Source organism: Ovis canadensis, chromosome 23 (genome assembly GCF_042477335.2).
Source record: "Ovis canadensis isolate MfBH-ARS-UI-01 breed Bighorn chromosome 23, ARS-UI_OviCan_v2, whole genome shotgun sequence".
Taxonomy (NCBI): domain Eukaryota; kingdom Metazoa; phylum Chordata; class Mammalia; order Artiodactyla; family Bovidae; genus Ovis; species Ovis canadensis.
This window is the reverse complement of record NC_091267.1, coordinates 69,987,928-70,011,462: the sequence shown is the minus strand read 5'-3', so window position 1 is coordinate 70,011,462 and position 23,535 is coordinate 69,987,928. Positions and strand designations below refer to the sequence as shown.

Below are 23,535 nucleotides of genomic sequence, written 5' to 3'. Positions count from 1 at the left end.
CTCCCTTCTTGGACAACACGGCTGCCCTCCCTCCTCCCTTCTTGGACAACACGGCTGCCCTCCCTCCTCCCTTCTTGGACAACACGGCTGCCCTCCCTCCTCCCTTCTTGGACAACACGGCTGCCCTCCCTCCTCCCTTCTTGGACAACACGGCTGCCCTCCCTCCTCCCTTCTTGGACAACACGGCTGCCCTCCCTCCTCCCTTCTTGGACAACACGGCTGCCCTCCCTCCTCCCTTCACGGACAACATGGCTGCCCTCCCTCCTGCTCCCCGTCCAGCTGGAGGCTACCACGTCAGCTGATGACCTTTGTCATCACCCCCCCACCACCACCGGTGCCTCCAGGTATGTAAATGAGGTGCTTTTCTTTCCAAACTGGACAGATAAGACATACTGTCACAAGGCAGATATGTGCAATAAGGTCTCAGTTCTAGAGAAAGGTGAGGTTCAGGAAATATTTTGTTTAAAAAAAAATGTGTAAGTAAGTGAAGGGTCATCAGATAATATCAGCCTTTACAGATTGGGGCTGCTCAGAAGGGAGTCTATAAAACACTCTTCACAGAGACTCAAAGGAATATTGATTTTTTAGGAGCAGAGGGGGTTAAAATTACATCCCTTGGACAACAGCCACCGTGGCTCCTCCCCTCCAGACATTTTTTTTTTTCCTAAAACAAAGAACAAGTCTGGAAAAGGCAGAAAGATAGAGCTGGAGAGAAAGATAGAGACGAAAGCCTTGTCTGGTCCCTGCAAACCTTCCCCAGGGCCACAGCGCTGAGGAAGGGTGAACCCCTTTAGGAAAACCAGAACCTAGCTTTATGTCATGGCTTCTGTGGATGAACGCACCTCTGGGGACTTCTGTGTCTGCAGGAAGGCAGAGGGAAAGGTCATGCAGGGTGGCCAGTGGCCCGATGACACTGGCAGCCAAGGATTTCTCAGCTGGATTCACCTATTCCTATAAGTGCCTGAGGTGCACAGAAGACTCCAGGCACCTTCATACTCCAGCAGGAGCATGATCAAATTGGCCAGCAGGCTTCTGAAGGCGTGCTCCTCATGACTGCAATATGTATGTTTGCTGACACTTCTTGGTCTGGAAGGACAGGCACGTGGAAAGGAGAAAAGTCACTGTCGTGCTGTTGCAAAAGGTGACCCCATGTTAATGAGCTTGGGGAGATGACCCTGGCCTGCAGGGGAGGGGAAGTCTTCTTCAGGAGGGAGGGCTTCCCACGTGGGTTAGTGGCAAAGAACCTGCCTGCCAATGCAGGAGACTTGGGTTCGATCCCTGGGTCAGGAAGATCCCTTGGAGAAGGAAAGGACAACCCACTCCAGTATTCTTGCCTGGAGAATCCCATGGGCAGAAAGAACCTGGCAGGCTACAGTGCATGGGGTTGCAAGAGAGTTGGACACGACTTAGCAACAAAAACAACAGCAACAAGGACTGATAAATCAGAGGAAGAACCATTTTCCTGGTGGCTTCAGCCAGGAAGCTATCAGAATGAGGAATTACACAGAGAAAGCTCTGGAATTAGCAACTGAGCAGTTGAGAGACCCATGGCACTTTAATTCCCACTACTGACTAGAAGTGAGGAGACCTGTTCTCCATGCTTCCTCCTTCCTGGGGCTGCTGGCCAGTGGATAACCAGTTTCAATTTACCTCTGTGTGTGTGTGTGTGCATGTGTGTGTGTGTGTGTGTGTTGCTCAGTCATGTCTGACTCTATGTGACCCTATGGATTGTAGCCCACCAGGCTCCTCTGTCCATGGAATTCTCCAGACAAGAATACTGGAGTGGGTTACCATTCCCTCTTCCAAGGGATCTTCCTGACCCAGAGATCGAACCCATGTCTCTTATGTTTCCTGCATCGACAGGTGGGTTCCTTACTACTAGCGCCAAAGTATCAGCCCCTTTGCCCAAAGTGGAGGCTCTGAGAGGCTGGTTTGAAGAGCGCTATAAGCACTCTGCTTGTCTCCACCCATGTCCTGCCTGCCTCCCAAGTTGGGAGTGACAGTCCCAGGCCTGGGCAGCATTGCTGGGAAGTAAGAAAAGTAAGCTCCCTCCCCTTGGGGCAGGACAGGGGCAGGTTTGGGACAGCCTGCCCATCCCAAAAAGATGGGCCCAAATTGCCTGCATTTCAGTGGAAAACATGGCCTGACAGACACACCGCTGAGGAGAGAGAGAGATAAGACCAAAGAGTTCCCCCTAATACTGCCCTACCACGTGGAAACTTGAGGGAGCCAGAGATAAAGGTTCCCCCATCTCTCACAGGCGTGTTACAGAACAAGGTTGGGCCCTCTGACAGGTCAAAGCCAATGTGAGAAGAACCCAGCTATAAAGCTGAAGTGAAGTGAAGTTGCTCAGCTGTGTCCGACTCTTTGCGACCTCATGGACTATAGCCTATCAGGCTTCTCCATCCATGGGATTTTCCAGGCAAGAGTACTGGAGTGGGTTGCCATTTCCTTCTCCAGGGGATCTTCCCTACCCAGGGATCAAACCCGGGTCTCTTGCATTGTGGGCAGACGCTTTACCCTCTAAGCCACCAGGGAAGCCATAAAGTTAGACACCAGCTAAACTGAACAGGATCAGTGGACCAGTCCTTCATGCCACCTTCTGATGAGTGAAGCCAACCAACAGAGTGGCGCTGCCAGGCTGTGGAGCTGTGAGAACTGGGGTCTTGGGAGCCAGAAGAAACCCAAGGAGGGGAAAGCTGCAGAAGACAGGGAGAAGCCATGGGAGCACAAAGACCCTTCAGAGCCTTCTTCTGGAAGCTCACAGCTTGTCCCCTCAGAACGGCCTTGCTGGTTCTTTTTCCAAAAGACTCGGTCTCCAAGCCAGGCATCTGGACACAGAGCAGGTGCACATACAGGGACCCCAGAACAGAAGCCCAGCCTGAGGCAGCTGTGGCTGCGAGTCTGTAAGCAAAGAAGGTCCCAGACAACAAGGAGAGAGGTGGGAAGGTGTTTTGGGATCACTCTGTAAAGAACGGGGCCGGGCCAGGTGAGAAAACTCTAGAAGTGAGAAAAGTTGAGCTCCAGGCAATGCTTGGGAAGAGTCTGACAAAGTCTTCCAAGAAATCCCAAGTACGCACTAAGAGGTAGGCTTGACACCAAGTAAAGTGATAGGGCTTGGGTTGGACAAGATCTGACCAAGATGGCCGCCATCCCGCTTGCAGCCTGCAAGTGTTGGGTGCCAGGGACACGCTCTACTTCTGGTGGTCTGGGGCAGAAGGAGACCTCAATTTAAGATGCCCCAGAGCTGTTTCCCCATTCTGGAATTTCATAAGTGTGGAGATTCACTTTAGTCTGAAGTTTCAGGAAAACTGGGATATTATTTTGACAGAGAGGCTCGAGGATGGATAAGATTCACGTGAAAGGTGAGACTCTTCCTGAGGGAGGTAGGAGACTTCCACACAACAGCAAATCCTATTCATTCATGTTTCTCAACTTCATACCATCGCAGTCAGTCAAATCCCCTTGCAAAGACCCAGCCTTTTTCTTTGTGTACACACCTCCCGCCCCTCCACTAATCAGCCCTTAAAGCTCAAGCCTGAACTTGAACAAAAATATTTATAAAGAAAATCTATAAGCAAAGGTCATTATTTGAGGTCATGTGGACATTTCCATTACCAACCAACAGTAGTCTTTCATTAACCAAGAGCTCTGTGTTTGGCTGCTGGTGACTGATGCCTATCGGTGAAGGACTGGGACCCTCTGGTTCCTGGACTTGCGCCATCGTGACCGGTGCCCACACTTGGGTCAGGGTTTTCTGAACAACCCGACTCTTGGGAAACCTCAGGGCTTACTTCAGGTAATGAATGATTATCTGTCACAAGACAGAACCCCAAGAAAAGGCTTCATCAGCGGCCTTGCAGGCTTATGGGGATTAGTCTAATCTTTCCCACCAGCAATTATCTCTCCTCTATCTACCTGGGGCTCCCTGACTGGCCCAACCTTCTGAGCAAACATTGGCCTCAGGAAGGAAGGATGCTTATAGGGACTCAGTCCTGTTTGGAAGTTGGACACAGTGAAGTCATGTTTGTCCTGTGAAGGGTCCCTTGTGTTAAAAAAAAAAAGCAGTGGGGGGTGGGTGTGGTGGATGGGAAATGGGCTTTAACCTTCTTTGGAACCCCGAACCTCCCCCTGGTTCACCCACTCAGCAACAGAATAAGGCCATACAAGAAAAGAGGACTTCCCAATGTCACCCAGCTGGGATAAGGTTAGACTCCTCAGTTCTTCAAGGCTGTTTTCACTGAACCGCATGTTCCTGCAAAATGGAAGCTGGCAGTGGAGGGTGCCTTCTCCTTAGGAAGTAATAGAACCTAACACCACCACCTCAGGACTTTACTAGCGGTCCACAGGCTAAGAATCTACCTTGCAATACAGGGGACCTGGGTTCAACCCCTGGTGGAGGAACTAATATCTCACCTGCCTCAGAGCACCTAAGCCCATGCTCCTAAATCCCATGGACGGAGAAGCCTGATAGGCTATAGTCCATGGGGTTGCAAAGAGTAGGACATGACTGAGCGACTTCACTTCACTTCAGCTTTATAGCTGGGTTCTTCTCACATGGGCTTTGACCTGTCAGAGGGCCCAGCCCTGTTCTGTAACACACCTGTGAGAGATGGGGGAACCTTTATCTCTGGCTCCCTCAAGTTTCCACATGGTAGGAGAGTCCATGTGCCAAAATGAAAGATCCCAGCTGCCACAGCTATGACCTGATACAGCCATATAAATAACAAATATTAAAATAAAAAACAAAACCACCACCTCACCTAGCTTTGGGCTTCCCAGGTGGTGCTAGTGGTAAAGAAACCACCTGCCAACGCAGGAAACATAGGAGACCTGGGTTTGATCCCTGGTTCAGGAAGATCCCCTGGAGGAGGGCATGGCAGCCCACTCCAGTATTCTTGCCTGGAGAATCCCATGGATGGAGGAGCCTGGTGGGTTACAGTCCATGGGGTCGCAAAGAGTCAGACACGACTGAAGCGACTTAGCATGCACGCACCCAGCTCGGAGAAGCCTGGGAATCGAGAGGAAATCTACTTTTAGGAAGGTAAATGCTTTGAAAAGATGCGTGAGTTCACGGGCCTTTCTCCCTCAGCCTTGAATGACCCAGCGCTCCATTTTACAAGTGAAGAAACCAAGCTTCAAAGAAGGAAAAGGACTTGCCCGAGTTCACTGGCTGATTATCTGCAAAAAAGCACTCCCGGGCCAGTGCGCCCTGCGGCACCACTTTCCCACAGCCCATTGATTCATTTAAAAGCCTGAACTTTTCCCTCTTGCCACTTTTAGAGAAGATGTACGTGGATTTTTTAAAAATTCTACTTCTAGGAAGTTGTCCTGCTGATATATGCTCACCTCTGTGAACCATGTGTGTATAAGATCATACTCTGAAGCATTTTTAAATGATTGGAACAACCTAACTCTCCGTCAACAAGGCGTTAGTCATATATATGACGGTATATCCACGTGGTGGAATGCTATGCAGTTATTAAAAAGAATGCACTGATACGGAATGACCTATAAGATACAATGTGAAGTGAAAAGGCAAGGTACATGCTGATGTTTGGAACATAGTAGGTACTCAATGGATACCTGTTATTGAAGGGACAAAGTTCACTCTGGCCAATATATTCATTTTCTACAAAACATGAAATAGAAGCACATCCAAGTATTCTTATTCCCCCAAAGTTGACCCCAGGGTCCACACCAAGATTCCCGGCCCTTATAGAGTGATTATCCAGCCTGACCCATCCAAGAGTTTTTCAGGAAGGCACAGGAAGTCCAGACTCCGAGGCTTACTTTACAATGTCAGGAAGAGAAACTCATCAGACGCTTAGCATCCCACAGGAATATTTAAAAATGTTTCCTAGACATGTCTACCAGGAAGTAATAGTCTCGTCAGTAAAAAATAAATGCAAAAGTGGCCCAGACAAAGACTGCAGTAAAAAAACAGACTCCTTCCTCGAAACCGTAGGAAAGAGCCAACATTGGAAATAGCTTCTTTCCTTTGTTAATTTCTAATTTTTTTTTCATTTTTTTTCTTTTTGGTTGCATTGCAATGCATGCAGGTTCTTAGCTCCCCAACCAGGGATCAAATCCTTGCCCCCTGCAGTGGAAGCTCAGAGTCTTAACCACTGGTCCATCAGAGAAGTCCCAGTTCCTCAATTTTTCTCAAAGATCACTCCCTCTGGGTCCACACCTGGGCAGACCAGCCTCCCTGACCATCCTTCTCTGGAACCACCTGTCTGCATCGAAGCTCAGCCACTAGACTCCAGTTCCTCGGGTTCCTCATCTCTTCTCTGCAAAATGACAACTAGTTGAGAATTGAATAAGCTAAACATACTAGCGGTGAATACAGAGTAGTAATCTGATGGATGGAGAAGGCAATGGCACCCCACTCCAGAACTCTTGCCTGGAAAATCCCATGGACAGAGGAGTGTGGTAGGCTGCAGTCCATGGGGTCACTAAGAGTCAGACACAACTGAGCGACTTCACTTTCACTTTTCACTTTCATGCACTGGAGAAGGAAATGGCAACCCACTCCAGTGTTCTTGCCTGGAGAATCCCAGCAACGGGGGAGCCTGGTGGGCTGCCGTCTATGGGGTCGCACAGAGTCGGACACGACTGAAGCGACTTAGCAGCAGCTTAGCAGCAACCTGATGGATATACTTTCCAAGAATTGAATCTTTTATTAGAAGCAGACTAACAGGGAAAGTCCCTAAACCAAAATAAATAGCAACTAGTACCTATTAATATGGGCTTCTCTGGTGGATCAGGTGGTAGAGAACCTGCCTGCAAGGCAGTAGACCTGGGTTTGATCCCTGAGTTGGGAAGATCCCTTGGAGAAGGACATGGCAGTCCACTCCAGTATTCTTGCCTGGAGAATCCCATAGACAGAGTACCTATCACAGCTGGTTCCAGACTCCCGTTTGAGCACCTTATCAATGCTAACGTATTTAATCTTCCTAGCAATCCAAGGAGGTCAGTGTTATGAGTGTCCCACTGTAGAGATGAGGAGACTGAGCTTAGTTAACTTTTCCTAGGTGCACATTTTATAAGTGGTGGAGCCAGAATTTGAACCCAGAGAGCCTGACTCTAGAATCGTGCTCTTAACCACAATTCAGGAGGCCAGAGGGAACATTTCAGGGGCTGAGACAAACCAATAAAAAGACGTTCTAAAATCCTGGCAGCACAGCAATCAGAGTTACTGTCTATTCCCTCCTGTTCCAGACACACAGAAGTCCTGGATAAAATATAACCAAGATATGTTTTAAATTTTGAGCCAGACTGAAAAGAAAGAAAGAAAACAGGAGGCAAAAAGAAGCTATAAAATGGAGCTGACTGAGGCTGGAGAGCCAGGCAGATAGAGGTCCCCATGGCACACACAAAGTGGGATCCAGCTTTCATCACACAGGGAGCAGACCCGGGACCCCAACGCTAAGCAGACCTGTGGAAGAACTGCCTCATCCACGAAGAGAGACTTGGGGGGGAAAAAGTCTCTCCCAGTGGCTCAGAGAATGGCAGAGAGGCATCATCTGCCTGGAGCACCAGAGGGAAAGAAAAAGTTCTCCCAAGTGAAACTGAAATCTCATGACTGAGGTTCCCACAGAAGAAGTCTGAATGTGAACTCCCCTCAGGGTGCCAGGACCCAAGCTGTGGAATTCATAGAAAACCATTCACAGGTTGCAGACGGAAACACAGAACCCGTTTCTCTGCTTTTCCATGACCCAGACCATTGGGACGCCCACTGGAAAAAACTAACCTCCATTGCAAAGAAGTTGAAACCTAAGACAGTAAGAGGACAGGACCCAGGCCAGGAGGGCAGCAGACGGGACCCTGGGAGGTACCCCCGACCTGCTTAATTTTTCTTTAGCATCCTCAAATGTGTTGGGTTTTTTAATCTTCTTTTTAAAATGGAAGTATAGTTGTACAATGTAAGTTACAGGTATACAATATAGTGATTCACAATATTGAAAGGTTATATGCCATTTACAGTTATAAAATAATTGGCTTTATTCCCCACATTATACAACATGTCCTTGTAGCTTACTTTATACCTAAGTCTTTGTGCCTCCTACTCCCCGCCCCTATATTGCTCTTCCCGCTTCCCTTCTCCCCACTGGTATCCACGAGTTCGCTCACTCTGTCTGTGAGTCTGCTTCTTCTTTGTGAGATTCAGTCATTCGTTTTAGCTTTTAGATTCCACATGCACGTGATATCATACTATATTTGCCTTTTCCTGACATTTCACTTAGCATGCTGTGCTGTGCTCTGGGTAGTCGTTCGGTCGTGTCCAACTCCGCGACCCCATGTGCTGTAGCCCGCCAGGCTCCTCTGTCCATGGGATTCCAGGTAAGAATACTAGAGTGGGTTCCCATTTCCCCCTCCAAGGGATCTTCCCAACGCAGGGATCGAACCCAGCTCTCTCGCATTGTGGGCAGATTCTTTACCATCTGAACCACCAGGGAAGCCGTGTTAGTTTCTGCTGTACAGCAAAGTGATTCAGTTAAACATCTATGTATATTCACTTTTTTTAAAGATTCTTTTCCCATATAGGTCATTACATAGAATTGCTGTGCTCCAGTACCTTGGCCACCTGATTCAAAGAACTGACTCATTTGAAAAGACCCTAACGCTGGGAAAGATTGAAGGCAGGAGGAGAAGGGGACGACAGAGGATGAGATGGTTGGATGGCATCATCTACCCTATGGACGTGAGTCTGAGCAAGCTCCGGGAGTTGGTGATGGACAGGGACCTGGGCGTGCTGCAGTCCGTGGGGTCACAAAGAGTCGGACATGACTAAGCTAATGAACTGAACTGAACCGAACTGAACCCTGTGCTATCAGTTCAGTTCAGTTCAGTTCAGTTGCTCAGTTGTGTCCGACTCTTTGCGACCCCATGAACCACAGATGACAGGCCTCCCTGTCCATCACCAACTCCCAGAGTCCACCCAAACCCAGGTCCATTGAGTCAGTGATGCCATTCAGCCATCTCATCCTCTGTTGACCCCTTCTCCTCCTGCCCTCAGTCTTTCCGAGCATCAGGATCTTTTCTAATGAGTCAGCTCTTTGCATCAGGTGGCCAAAGTATTGGGTTGCAGCTTCACTATCACTCCTTCCAAAGAATATTCAGGACTGATTTCCCTTAGGATGGACTGGTTGGATTTCCTTGCAGTCCAAGGGACTCTCAAGTGTCTTATCCAACGCTACAGTTCAAAAGCATCAATTCTTCAGCGCTCAGCTTTCTTTATAGTCCAAATCTCACATCCATACATAACCACTGGAAAAACCATAGCCTTGACTAGATGGACCTTTGTTGACAAAGTAATGTCTCTGCTTTTGAATATGCTATCTAGGTTGGTCATAACTTTCCAAGGAGTAAGAATCTTTTAAATTCATGGCTGCAGTCACCATCTGCAGTGATTTTGGAGCCCAGAAAAATAAAGTCAGCCACTGTTTCCCCATCTATTTCCCATGAAGTGATGGGACCGGATGCCATGATCTTCGTTTTCTGAATGTTGAGCTTCAAGCCAACTTTTTCACTCTCTTCTTTCACTTTCATCAAGAGGCTCTTTAGTTCTTTGTCACTTTCTGCCATAAAAGTGGTGTCGTCTGCATATCTGAGGTGATTGATATTTCTCTCGGCAATCTTGATTCCAGCTTGTGCTTCCTCCAGCCCAGCGTTTCACATGATGTACTCTGCATATAAGTTAAATAAGCAGGGTGAAACTCAACGAAACAAAGCCATGCCATGTGGGGCCGCCCAAGATGGACGTGTCATGGTGGAGAGGTCTGACAGAATGTGGTCCACTGGAGAAGGGAACTGCAAACCAGTTCAGTGTTCTTGCCTTGAGAGCGCCATGAACAGCATGTGCTATCAGAGCCCTCGTATCAGTTCTCTGTCTCGCCTACCGCAGTATGTGTCAACCCCAATCTCCCAGTTTATCCCTCCCACCCCTACAGCCCCCTTGGCAACTGTAAGTTTGTTTTCTACATCTGGGACTCTATTTCTATTTTCTAAAGAGGTTCATTTGCACCGATTTTTTTTTCAATTTTATTAAATTTTTATTTTTACTTTATTTTACTTTACAATACTGTATTGGTTTTGCCATACCTTGACATGAATCCACCACGGGTGTACATGCGTTCCCAAACATGAACCCCCCTCCCACCTCCCTCCCCATAACATCCCTCTGGGTCATCACCATGCACCGGCCCCAAGCATGCTGTATTCTGCGTCGGACATAGACTGGCGATTCAATTCTTACATGATAGTATACATGTTACAATGCCATTCTCCCAAATCATCCCACCCTCTCCCTCTCCCTCTGAGTCCAAAAGTCCGTTATACACATATGTGTCTTTTTGCTGTCTTGCATACAGGGTCGTCATTGCCATCTTTCTAAATTCCATATATATGTGTTAGTATACTGTATTGGTGTTTTTCTTTCTGGCTTACTTCACTCTGTATAATCGGCTCCAGTTTCATCCATCTCATCAGAACTGATTCAAATGAATTCTTTTTAACAGCTGAGTAATACTCCATTGTGTATATGTACCACAGCTTTCTTATCCATTCATCTGCTGATGGACATCTAGGTTGTTTCCATGTCCTGGCTATTATAAACAGTGCTGCGATGAACATTGGGGTACATGTATCTCTTTCAATTCTGGTTTCCTCGGTGTGTATGCCCAGCAGTGGGATTGCTGGGTCATAAGGTAGTTCTATTCATTTGCACGGATTTCTTTCTGCATTCCACTTATAAGTGATCCCATGTGATATTTGTCTTTGTCTAACTTACTTCACTCAGTGTGATGATCTCTAGACAGCGAAGCAGTTTTCAAAGCATGGTCTGGGACTCCCAGGAGTCTCTGAGATGCTTTCAGGGATCCATGGGGGCAAAATTATTTTTTAAAATAATAATTCTAGAGCTTATTTGCCTTTTTCCTTCTCTCTCCAGGGAGTTTTTCAGAGACTATGTGTTGGAGTTTCTGCAAGAACAAACTATTAAGTAACATACTAAACAGACCTGCAATAATGTAAATCAATGCCAATACGTATTTTAAGTTTTTCTTAGTTTTAATTCCTAAATGTTAGATATAATATTCATAAACAAAGCCCTTTAGAGTCTTCAATATTTTTTAAGAATGCAAAAGAGTTCTGAGACCCAAAAGTTTGAGAATGGCTACTGTAGGGTGTGCTTCCCCGGTGGCTCAGTAGTAAGAATCCGCCTGCCAACGCGGGAGCGAAGAGATGAGGGTTCGATCACTGGGTCAGAAAGATCCCTTGGAGGAAGAAATAGCAGCCTCCTCCAGTGCTCTTGCCTGGAAAATCTCATGGACAGAGGAGCCTGGTGGGCTACAGTCTACGAGGTCTCAAAAAAGAGCTGGACACGACTGAGCAACTGAGCATACACATATCACTCTAGTGTGTTCCAGGCCCTGGTTTAAGAGCTGAGGAAAGTGAAAAGTGAAAGTGAAAGTCGATCAGTTGTGTCTGACTCTTTGCAACTCCATAGACTGTACAGTCCATGGAATTTTCCAGGCCAGAATACTGGAGTTGGGTAGCCTATCCCTTCTCCAGGGGATCTTCCCAACCCAGGGATCAAACCGCAGTCTCCCACATTGCAGGCAGATTCTTTACCAGCTGAGCCACAAGGAAAGTCCAAGAATATTGGAGTGGGTAGCCTATCCCTTCTCCAGTGGATCTTCCCGACCCAGGAACAAAACCGGGGTCTCCTGCATTGCAGGTGGATTCTTTACCGACTGAGCTATCAGGGAAGCCCAAGCTCTGAGGAATGCAAGATAAAAGAACTTGTAACTCAGTGGGGCAAGCCGTATGAAATGCTCACCTCCTGAGGTCTCTCTCCATAGCCTGCTGTGACTTCAGATGGGAGCGTCACACTTAGGTAATGTCAATGAAGGTGCCCTGCCCCTGAGACCAAAAACTGAGAGACAAAGTTAATCTAGTGTCCAAAATAGGATATCTTATTTGAGTCAAAAGAAAGAGAAAGTGAAGTCTCTCAGTCGTGTCCGACTCTTTTCGACCCCATGGACTGCAGCCCACCAGGCTCCTCCATCCATGGGATTTTCCAGGCAAGAGTACTGGAGTGGGTTGCCATTTCCTTCTCCAGGGGATCTTCCCAATCCAATGATTGAACCCAGGTCTACCCACATTGTAGGCAGACGTTTTACCATCTGAGCCACCAGGGAAGATCCCAATTTGAGTCAAAAGGAACCACAATTCTCTGATGACAAATACCGTGCATTAACACATAGACGTGGAATCTAGACAAATAATACAGATGAACATATTTCCAGGGCAGGAATCGGATGCAGACATAGAGAACAGATATGCAGACAGAGGGGAGAAGGGGAGGGTGGGACAAGGTGAGAGATTAAGACTGACATATATACACCACCATGTGTGAAACAGACAACTCCTGGGAAGCTGCTATAAAGCACAGGAAGCTCAGCTCAGGGCTTTGTCATGACCTAGATGGTGGGATGGGGGAAGTGAGGGGGAGGTCCAAGGAGGAAGGGATATATGTATACATTAGCTGATTCACGTTGTTGTACAGCAGACACTAACAACACTGTAAAGTAATTACACTCCAATTAAAAAAAGGAACACACAATTCATGATTATGTTGTCATAATCATACCGACAGTCATGGGCAAGTCAGGACATGTGGTCACCCTAGAGAAAAGTCTAATTTGTCTTCTTGAAAATAACTGGAGGCCCAGGTTGAGGAAGTCTCCATGGGAGGAAGAAACCTGGCAGCTCCGTGTGTGTGGGAGCTCATTCTGGGCACATCTGGAGTGGGAGTGAGGCTAAAGGGACGGGCACCGAGAGGAGGCCCTGAGGGGGACATTCCCATCAGAGAGCTGCAGCAGAGGCAGGAAGGAAGCAAGGCACCACCTTAGCTGGGCCTGGATCCTCGGGCCAGGCGTGGGCTTCCCTGGTGGCTCAGTTGGTGAAGAATCCACCTGCAGTGCAGGAGACTCCGGTTCTGTTCCTGGGTCGGGAAGATCCCCTGGAGAAGGATAGGCTACCCACTCCAGTATTCTTGGGCTTCCCTTGTGGCTCAGCTGGTAAGGAATCCACCTACAGTGCGGGAGACCTGGGTTTGACCCCTCAGTTGGGAAGATCCCCTGGAGAAGGGAAAGGCTACCCACTCCAGTATTCTGACCTGGAGAATTCCACGGACAGTCCATGGTGTCGCAAGAGTCGGACTGAGCAACTTTCACTTTCATCTATGCGGTATAGCCATGCCCTTTCCAGCTGATTGTTCTTTACTAAAAATTGAAATAAGAACAAACAAAAATGCTTCTGGGTTGTGGAACAGTAATGGGTAGAGAAGGTTTATCCTAGATTTTTCATAGGTACCAGGTGAACAGAAAAGGACAGTTTATGTGGGCTTGACTCTTTCACCACCCTCCAAGAGGACCAGGCGACTCTTCCCCCACTGGTCATCATTCTATTTCATATGTTTGCAGGTTTCTAGGTGAATGTCTAAGAAGCCTGGTAAGTGGTGTTTTAGAAATATCATGCATTTTTATTATCTCAAAATGAGCAGAAGGAAATAGGTGTTGAAAGGAGAAGCAAGAGGCACCATTTCCAGTTTTGTCTTGGAAAGTGGACAGCTTTTAACAAAGGATATGGATGACATTGTATCCCATAAGCTGAGTATTAGCAGACCAGTATCAACAATTAGGCACCAAAATGAGCTCAAACCTCTTTGTGCACAGCTGACTGAATGCACTGACCCGGGCGGGCCCAGAGGTGTAATGCCTCCAGGTGCCCAGAGATGGTTAGACATCCTGTCCAAAGTCCTGGCTGGCTCCAAACTGCGGGTCTGGATACCTGAGATGCAGACCCAGCTTAGTTACTGGTTAGCTGTGGGCTTTGCCTTTTAATCTCTATGTTTTGTAACAGACAGAGGTAACAAAGTCTTCCTAGGATGTTGTGAGGATTACAGGTGAGTGAGTCCAGCCAAGTGCTTGGAAGCAATCAATAATGTAAGACAATCCTGTGTGGATAATATGCAAAATAATTCTACATCAAGGACTTCCTAAAAGCCAACAAAAGGTCTTACTTTAATCAGGTAATAATTTGGCCACCACCTCAAAAATGACCACCATTCTTTTAAAGGCTGCATGGGATTTAAAAAAATAAAAGGAAGGAAGAGAGGGAGGAAGGGCAGGGAAGGGAAAGAGAGTGAAGATAAAATTAGACAGGATTCGGTCCCTTAACTCGGAATTCAATCCTGTCATCTCCTTGACAACTGGCCCTGCCGAGGGATGAGGGTCAGAGGTCAAGTCCCGGGGGTGACCTGCCTCCACAGAAACCCAGGCTTGGGGCCCGCCTGGTCGGCAAACTGGAAAACCTGAAGTGGGGTGCTCCTGGCTGGCCCCTGTGCTCGGGACAGCAAACGCACAGGGTCCTGCCCGGGTCAGGGGGCGTGGGGTATGGGAAGCGTCCACACAGGGGCAGAGGGAAGGTCCCAGCAGTGCAGGGGGAGGCCCCGGCCAGGCTTAACCAGGAAGTCCCGTCTGGACCTGGAGCCTAGGGAAGCTTCCAGAGTGTCCAGGCACCCCCCTCCACCTCTCCCCCACCATCAGAGAAAGAGTGCCACGTGGCCTCTGCAGTGCCCGTGTGGCCAGTGGCAGCTTGGGGACCTCCCCACCTGGGCCTGACTCAGAACCCAAATTCGGACCAGGCCCCGGCGGGGCAGGGCCAGCCGCTTGGTCAGAGTCCAGCTCAGGTGCCTTCTACCTTCCTGAGGGCTGGTCACGTTCAGGCCACCAATCCACAAGAAGCCACAGGCTCGGACAGAGTTGACCTCAGTGCTGATCCTGCCGAGGCAGAACTCACAAACGTGGAATCTGCCTATAAAAGGCCCATCTCACCGACTTCTCAGCCCCAGTTCTTCGTCTGTCTTACTGAAATGGAGCAGTACCCTATGGTCCCCCCTTGTCCGCCCAGCCCCATCCTCAGCCTGCCTTTTGTCTGTGGAAAGGTTTTGGTCTAAAAATGAGTTTAATCAGAGAAGCAAGAACATGGAAACGAAGGGACACAGTCAAAGAGGTGCACGTGCGCTCAGCCGCGTCCGACTCTTTGTGACCCCGTGGCTCGCAGTCCACCAGGCTCCTCCGTCCGTGGCAGTTTTCTAGGTGAGAATACTGGAGTGGGCTACCATGCCCTCTTCCAGGGGGATCTTCTCGACTCAGGGATCAAACCTGTGTCTCCTGAGTCTCCTGCATGGGTAGGTGGGTTCTTTACCCCTGAGCCACCTGGGAAGCCCAATCAGAGGAGACCAAATAATACTATGCTCATTAAGCATAGCCAAGGACCTTTAGTTGCTTCTCAACGGCTATAGGCAATACTCTGAGCCATGTCCTATGAGCTGAAGTATAGACACTGAAACGCCAGGTGGAGAAGTGAGCTACACGACGTGACATCAGCTCAGCTCAGTCGCTCAGCCGCATCCGACTCTGCGACCCCATGGACCACAGCACGCCAGGCCTCCCTGTCCATCACCAACTCCCGGAGCTTGCTCAAACTCATGTCCATCGAGTCCGTGATGCCATCCAACCATCTCATCCTCCGTCATCCCCTTCTCCTCCCGCCTTCAATCTTTCCCAGCATCAGGGTCTTTTCTAATGAGTCAGTTCTTCGCATCAGGTGGCCAAAGCATTGGGTTTCAGCTTCACTACCACTCTTCCAAAGAATATTCAGGACTGATTTCCCTTAGGATGAACTGGTTGGATTTCCTTGTAGTCCAAAGGACTCTCAAGAGTCTTCTCCAGCACCACAGTTCAAAAGCATCAATTCTTTGGTGCTCAGCTTTCTTTATAGTCCAACTCTCACACCCATAAAGAACCACTGGAAAAACCATAGCTTTGACTAGGTGGACCTTTGTTGGCAAAGTAATGTCTCTGCTTTTTAATATGCTGTCTAGGTTGGTCATAGCTTTTTTTCCAAGGAGCAAGCATCTTTTAATTTCATGGTTGCAGTCACCATCTGCAGTGATTCTGGAGCCCCCCAAAATAAAGTCTGACACTGTTTCCCCATGACATAGTCTGCCACAGTTCTGAGAACTGGCCTCAAGGAATGGAAATAACCAGTGCTGAAGAATAGCTGTACCTAAAACAATCAAGATAATGCAGGTCAGACCACCGATGACCAGTCTCAGGATGACTGTCAGAGCTGACTGCACTGTTTCTGCATCCCGCCCCCACCCTCTGTGTATAAAAGCTCTTGCCCATTTGGCTGTCACGGTGGGGAGGAGTCAGCCTTCAGACAGGTGTCTGCCCTCCTCCTCCAGCCCCTGAACTTCTGGTTACATTATGTCCTCACCTCCTGTGAGCCTTCCTTACCTCCCTTCTGAGTGCAACACCTAGCTTCTGCTCCCATGCACCCTCCTCTTCCATTTAAAGACACGCATCTCTCTGCAGATTACCTGGCAGAGGCTGGGGGCATTTACTCTGAAGTGGGTCCCAAGCCTGACCTCAAGTCAGAATCATGTAGGGAATTAGGGACACTTCCTAAAACCCAGATTGCCAGGGTCCAACTCTGAAACATGGGTCAAGCTTTCAGGCATGGTGTCTGGGTACCTGGGTGGTTTCAAGTTCTCCCAGTGATTCTGATGCAGCAGGTTTAGAAAGCAGTGTTAGGAATCCCTGGACCAATGGGCAATCATCACGCCTCTTCCTGCATCATCTAATGTTTGTTGCTGTTCAGTTGCTAAGTCGTGTCTGACTCTCTGCAACCCCACGGATTGCAGCACTTCAGGCTTCCCTGTCCTTCACCATACCCCAGAGTTTGATCAAACTCACATCCATTGAGTCGGTGATGCCAACCAACCATCTCATTCCCTGCCACCCTTTTCTCCTTTTGCCTTCAGTCTCTCCCAGGATCAGATTCTTTTCCAATGAGTCTGCTGTTGGCAACAGGTGGCAAAAGTATTGGAGCTTCGGCTTTAGCATCAGTCCTTCCAATGAATATTCACGATTGATTTTTTTTTTTTTTTGGATTGATGGTGGTGGTGGTTTAGTAGCTCAGTCATGTCTGACTCTTTGTGAACCCATGGATTGTAGCTCTCCAGGCACCTTCGTCCATAGGATTTCCCAGGCAAGAATACTGGAGTGGGTTGCCATTTCCTTCTCCAGGGGATCTTCCCAATCCAGGAGCTGAACCTGGATCTCCTGCATCGCAGATGTGTTCTTTATCTTTGAGTCACTCGGGAAGACTTTCCTTTAGGATTACTTTTTCTAAATAAATCATTTGGAGGATCCTTAGGTTATAGGTAGATTTCAAAATTGGCATACACTTTTAAGGAAAAAAAAAACTCACAGAAATCCCACACTTGCTATGCCTTATGGCTCAATTGACACACCCACCCAGAATTTACACATTCACACCCCTCTGTTATTAGCGAACTTCATGGGAAAAAGTGAAAAGGGCAGGTCTGATATGTTACCTCTCCCATGAATATGTGTCTTTTCAGAGGACCTCAGGGAGTAGAGCACAGAAACTTCTCTGGAATGAAATTAGACATAAATGAAAGTGATGGTGAGCTGTAGACATTGTAGGTCAGGCAGCACTTGGGAACAGCAGGAGTTCGCCGCCCCTCCACTCATGCCAGGCAGCAAAGAATAATGACCCATCAGCTCCCGTTGCTGGAACGCCTGCCAGGTGGAGACAGCGGCCCTGCAGGGTAGGCATCGCCATTCCTACCTTATCAGTGATGCTGTAACCACCCCCCTAGCAGATTTGCATTCAAGTTCTCCAGGGCCCCGTTCTCCCCTCCCATGATGGGATGCCTCTGGAGGAAGTGAGCAAAGGCTGTAGGCAGGAGACTCACCCTGAAAAGGGAGTGACAAGACAAAGCAGCCTCTGCTCCCAAGAGCCTCCTAGGTGAGAAATGGCCCTTTAGAGCCAGGACAGATCAGGAAGACTGGGCGTCTGAGAGCCCACAGGAAGCTAATCCCCAGCAAGGGCGCGGTCAGGGCCAACATCCTTAAATGAATTCTGCTTTTGTGGCTTCCCGGTAACCTGCTTACTGTCACCAGAGCGGCTGCTCATATTTGTTAAGGACCACAGATGGGCCCTGATTAGGTTTCCGGCCGGTCATAGCATTATACCTGGATCATATTTGGGTTAATTGTCTGAAGCTGGGCTAATGTCCTTCCTCTGTGACAGGCCCCGCCCCCTCCGAGGGCTGAACCCCTCTTTCATGCAGACTTGGCCTGCGTGAGTTGTGAGGGGCAGTGAGGTTGCGGTCAGGCATCTGGAGGGCGTAAAGAGAGACAATTGGAAGAGGAGCCCAGCAATTGCCCCTCTCTGATAAAACCACCTGGACAACCAGCTTTTTGGAAAAATAAATGGCAGGGAGACTAAGGAGGGTGACGCCTTGGCGCCGGCTCCCCACGAGTGAAAGTCCCAGAGACCCGCTTGCCTGACTCATCCCGCCTGATGTCCTGTCCCCCGCCCAACACACCCCACGCGCCTTGGCCAGGAGCCAGCCACAAACCCTCCAAATCGCTCCTCAAGACTCATCACTATGCAGACCGATTTTTCATTCATCTGGAATCCACTGCAGCATTTTAATGTGGAGCGCTGGCTCCTCCATTTCTCTCCCCCGAAGAAAAATGGCTTAATTTCTCCAGCTGATAGATTTTTTTTCCTGATCCCTCAGACAGGAGAAAAAGACCCTGGGAAATCAGCCGTTGGACTCTCCACAGACATTTTACGATGGCCATAAACAGGGCTGCGGCGGGGTGGGATACCAGGAAGCATGCAGATTGGTGGCCTCAACATTGCTATCATGAACCTGCAAAAATGATGGCTAGATAGATACACAGAGAGGTGATAGATAGTTGATAGAGACAGATTAGATAGATAGGATAGACAGGTAGATGAACAGGCAGATACAGATGAATGGATGGAGGTGGGCGGAAAAATAGGGAAGGATGGAAGGATGGATGGATGGATAAGCCATGAAAGAATACAGTCTCTCGCCACACTGAGACAGATTTCATCAGCAGAGGAAAAATCTATTCAGGAAGGAAATTAAAGACAACACTTTTGGGCGTGTTTGCAATTGTTCATTCAGCCCACAAGGCTCAGACAGACAGAATCAGCCCATCCTGAATGTGCTTCTTCCTCGGAGGCTGAAGATGGTGTCATCTGGCCTGGAGCAGAGCAAGGACAGAGCAAGGACAGACCCACTTCTGGATGAAAAGACTGGAATTTCATTCAAACAGTGTGGTAGCTTAAGGCATAGACCCTGGCAGCCAACCCAGGGTTCTAATCCCAGTTCTAATCCCAGATCTGCCCTGTGCCAACTTCGTGACTTTGGCAAGTTGCTTAATCTTTCCAGGTTTTGGCTCCTTCCTTCATTGATAAAATGGAGAGAGTAATAGTATATACCTCAGACAGTTGTGGGGATTTAGGGAATTAATATGCCTAAAGTGGCCTTCCCTGGTGGCTCAGATGGTAAAGAATCTGCCTGCACTTCAGGAGACCCAGGTTCAATCCCTGGGTTGGGAAGATCTCCTGTAGAAGGGAATGGCTACCCACTCCATTCTTGCCTGGAGAATCCCATGGACAGAGGAGCCTGGCAGGCTACAGTCCATAGATCTAAAAAGAGTCAGATATAACTGAAACGACTTAGCATACATGCACACATGCCTAAGGTGCTTAAAACAGAGGCTGCCAAGTATTAAGTGCTGTGGGAGGTAAGTCAAACTTCCTCTCTAGATTACTCACCCCCACGAATCAGCGAGTTCACTGTACAAAGACGAGACTTTAACCCCAGCAAGAAGATAATCAAATTTAATGAACTCAGCCTTAGGTTCAAGGCCAAAGGTTGCGCTTAAGTATCATCTTCTTCCCTTACGCTGTTTATTGATCTTCCCTAGGCGCCAAAGCAGCACTCACCCAAAGCAAATCCCAAGCTGGGCCTGGACTCGGAGTGCAGGGGAAGCGAACTGTGAAGCCCAAGGACTTCACCATGCACAGCAGAATTCTCTACTTTCAGCCTCTGTGGTCTTGGAGGAGCCACTGGACAGCCCAGGGTTTCTCTGGAAGAGTCGGCAGACTTTACCCGGATGCTGCTCTATTAAAATGTCTGTCTTCTCAGGCATAACTTAAAAGTCACCCCATGCCTACGTTAATGCTGGTTGGCTCTCTGTTAATTGTGCTTATTGATGTGTGGCCTCTCTTGGTCAAGTCGGGGACCGCAGAGGAGCTGAAGTTATAAAAGCAGAAGACAGGGGAGTGTTAACATTGAACTTTAACATGTAAAAATGTGCACTATTGCAAAATAGACCCCGCAAACAGAGAAAACAAACTTACAATTACCAAAGGGGAACGGGGGCAAAGGAGAGATAAACGAGAAGCTTGGAATTAACAGATATACAATGAAGAACTACTGTATTACACAGGGAATTCTACTCAATATTTTTAATAACTTATAACGGGAAAGAACCCATAAAAGAATACACATAAATTTCTTTATACATATAAAATATATAAATATATATATATCACTGAGTCACTTTGCTGTACACTATACACCTAAAACTAACAGCACTGTAAGTCAGCTATACTTTAATTAAAAAAAAAATTTTAATTGCAATTATTTTGCTCAGGTGAGACATGCTATCTCCAAAAAGAAAGAAACCCCAAATGTTTACCACTGTCTCTCAGTGAGCCTCATTTGCATAGGTCACAGGGACTGGTTAGAGACTCAGTCCCCAAACTGAAACACGTTACTGATCAACTTGATCCCCTGCCCAATGCTTTCAGCTCCTCCCACAACAGGAACCAGCCAGAGTTCTCCCTGCCGGCCTGCAGTCATGACAGCCAGCCAGCTTGAAGCCGGGACATTTTCTTGGGAAAACAGGGAGTGAAACTAGAGCATGTCAACATGATGGAATGCTATGTCGCCATAAAAAATGATAGGCGTGTGGACTGAGTCAATATATGGAAATGAGCGTGTGAAATAATGCTCAATGGAAACAAGAAGAACCCCCAATAGTTTGCATGCACTGATTACAACTCCATCAATAAATATGTCCACACACTCATAAGCAAGGACTAAAAGCAAATTTAGAGTCCTTTAAAGAGAGGATTATTTACTGGACTCTTTTTTTCCTCCCATAAGATCTTATATGTTTTTTATTTTTTTATGAGAAGGATAGGAAGTTTGGCCTTAGACCAACAAGAGTAGCATTGAGCTGCTGACACAGTTGCTGGGACAGAAAAGGGCATTTGCTGTGGTTGAAAATATGCTTCGAGGGAAGCTATCAGTCTGAACACATACACGATTCTCGGAGCTGTGTGGACTCTGGCCCTGCCAGACTGACTGCAGCGCCAGGCTGGGTGGGGACTCCAGGACCCTTGGACAGAGAACCAAGCCCAGAGATGGGAAGACAGGGGAGGCCTCAAATGGATACAGCCTTGCTCCCTACTAAGCTCACATTTTGCTTTAAAGGAGGTGAAGAGTTGACTCATTGGAAAAGACTCTGACGCTGGGAGGGATTGGGGGCAGGAGGAGAAGGGGATGACAGAGGATGAGATGGCTGGATGGCATCACTGACTCGATGCACGTGAGTCTGAGTGAACTCCAGGAGTTGGTGCTGGACAGGGAGGCCTGGCTTGCTGCAATTAATGAGGTCGCAAAGAGTCGGACACAACTGAGTGACTGAACTGAACTGAACTGAACTGAATCACATAGTCCTAGCTTTTCCAGGCACAGCCCTAGTTGTGCCCATGGCCCTAGTATAAACATTAACAACATCCCCTTTTATCATGAAAGTGTCCCTGTTAAGATTATAAAGAATACTGTCATTCTACTAAAAGGGGCCATGCTGGTCTCCTCGCCACCTAAGATGTACAGAATACCTATACAAGACTCTGGGGTACACAGCTGCCCTCCTCACCTCACAATGAGCAGGAAATCAGGATGTTGATTCTGTGCCCTCTTTATAAGGATGCCCAGCCACGGGTACGTGTTAGGATTGCTGGCAGTGCAGAGCTAGAGCCAAATGGCTCATCTTTCCAACACCACGTTCAATGATGTCATCTAGTAGCTTGAGATCAGCACAGATGGGAATATTTATACCGTGGAAATCAGGAAATGCTACTAAGCTGAGCTTCTTTCCCCACTCCCTGCCCCCACACCCAGGAAGCTGGTTGTAAAAGATTTAGCAGCATGCCAGGGATTGCTGGAGTCAGTGAAGCCACAGTGGAAACCATCTTATGGGGCTGTGTGATCAGACAGGTCCACCCTTAGCCCCCAGCCAAAGGTCACAGCCACATTGCACACAAAGTACCAAAGATCCTGATGCTGGGAAAGATTGAGGGCAGGAGGAGACGGGGGCAACAGAGGATGAGATGGTTGGATGGCATCATCGACTCCATGGACATGAGTTTCAGCAAGCTCTGGAAGATAGTGAAAGACACAGAAGCTTAACATGCTGCAGTCCATGGGGTCCCAGACAGTCGGACACGACTGAGCGACGGACCCACAACAACCAAACAGGAATGAGAAAACTGTGGAATGAGGAGGCTGCTTGCTGAACGGAGGAAGGAGCAAGCATCTCTTGTTTTCCACACATATAGAATGAAACGAACTGAGAACACAAACAAATCGAACCATTTGTCTCAGAATATGACAGCTTGCATCACATTTGCCACCTGACAAGGTTATTTGCATCCTATTAAAGCAGGTCACTGGTGTGCCATTGATACAGCATCAAGTCTTCCCACAGTGACAGCCTTTGAATCATGCCTCTTTCTTCATCATACGAGTCACTGAAAACCCCCGCCCCTGTTGACACTGGGACACGGGTGTCGCTCTAAACAGTGGCTTGCTCTTCGGCACCAACAACAACACCATGCACATCCCTCGATGCACACCGCCCTCCTGCAGCGCCTCCGTAGAGCCCTTCACAAAAACCATTTCATGGTCACGGACAACTCATTACTTCCTGCCACACGCTGTTTATTGCCAGCTCCCTTTTAACCATGGCAAGCATATGACAAACTCCTCAAAGTCTTAAGAGGCTTTTTTTAAAAAAATTTTATTGTTTTTTATTGAAGGATAATTGCTTTACAGAATTTTGTTGCTTTCTGTCAAACTTCAGCATGAATCAGCCATAGGTATACATACATCCCCTCCCTTTTGAAACTCTGTCCCATCTCCCTCCCCAGCCCCTCCCTCTAGGTTGATACAGAGCCCCTGCTTGAGTTTCCTGAGCCGTACAGCAAATTCCCATAAGCTATAACCAAGGTGAAAAGAGATTTTTAAAGTAACTTGCTGGTACCTGCCCTTCAGTGCTTGGTTAGTGAGTCAGCTAAATTCCAAAGGGTCAGCGAAAGAATTGAAGGTGAAAGAAATCCTGGTCTGATCATGGAACGCAAGGTACTGAAGGAAAAAGGCAGCGATGGTCGTCAGCGCTGATTTCAGAATAACCGTGTGTGCGTGGGCTTCGAGGGCTTCCCAGATGGTGCTGCTGGTAATGAATC

The 23,535-nt window shown here is 48.0% G+C and overlaps 1 long non-coding RNA gene across 2 annotated transcripts; it reads left to right on the top strand.

Annotated features, from left to right (window-relative positions):
* LOC138428188 (uncharacterized) lies at positions 1-20,160 on the top strand. Of its 2 annotated transcripts, none has more exons than XR_011252320.1 (3): positions 1-344; positions 8,250-8,346; positions 9,654-10,635. It is a non-coding gene; the product is annotated as an uncharacterized lncRNA (long non-coding RNA). The 2 variants fall into 2 exon arrangements; XR_011252319.1 differs by lacking the exon at positions 9,654-10,635 and adding an exon at positions 19,923-20,160 and having other exon boundaries at positions 9-344.
* The last annotated feature ends 3,375 nt before the right edge of the window (positions 20,161-23,535 follow it).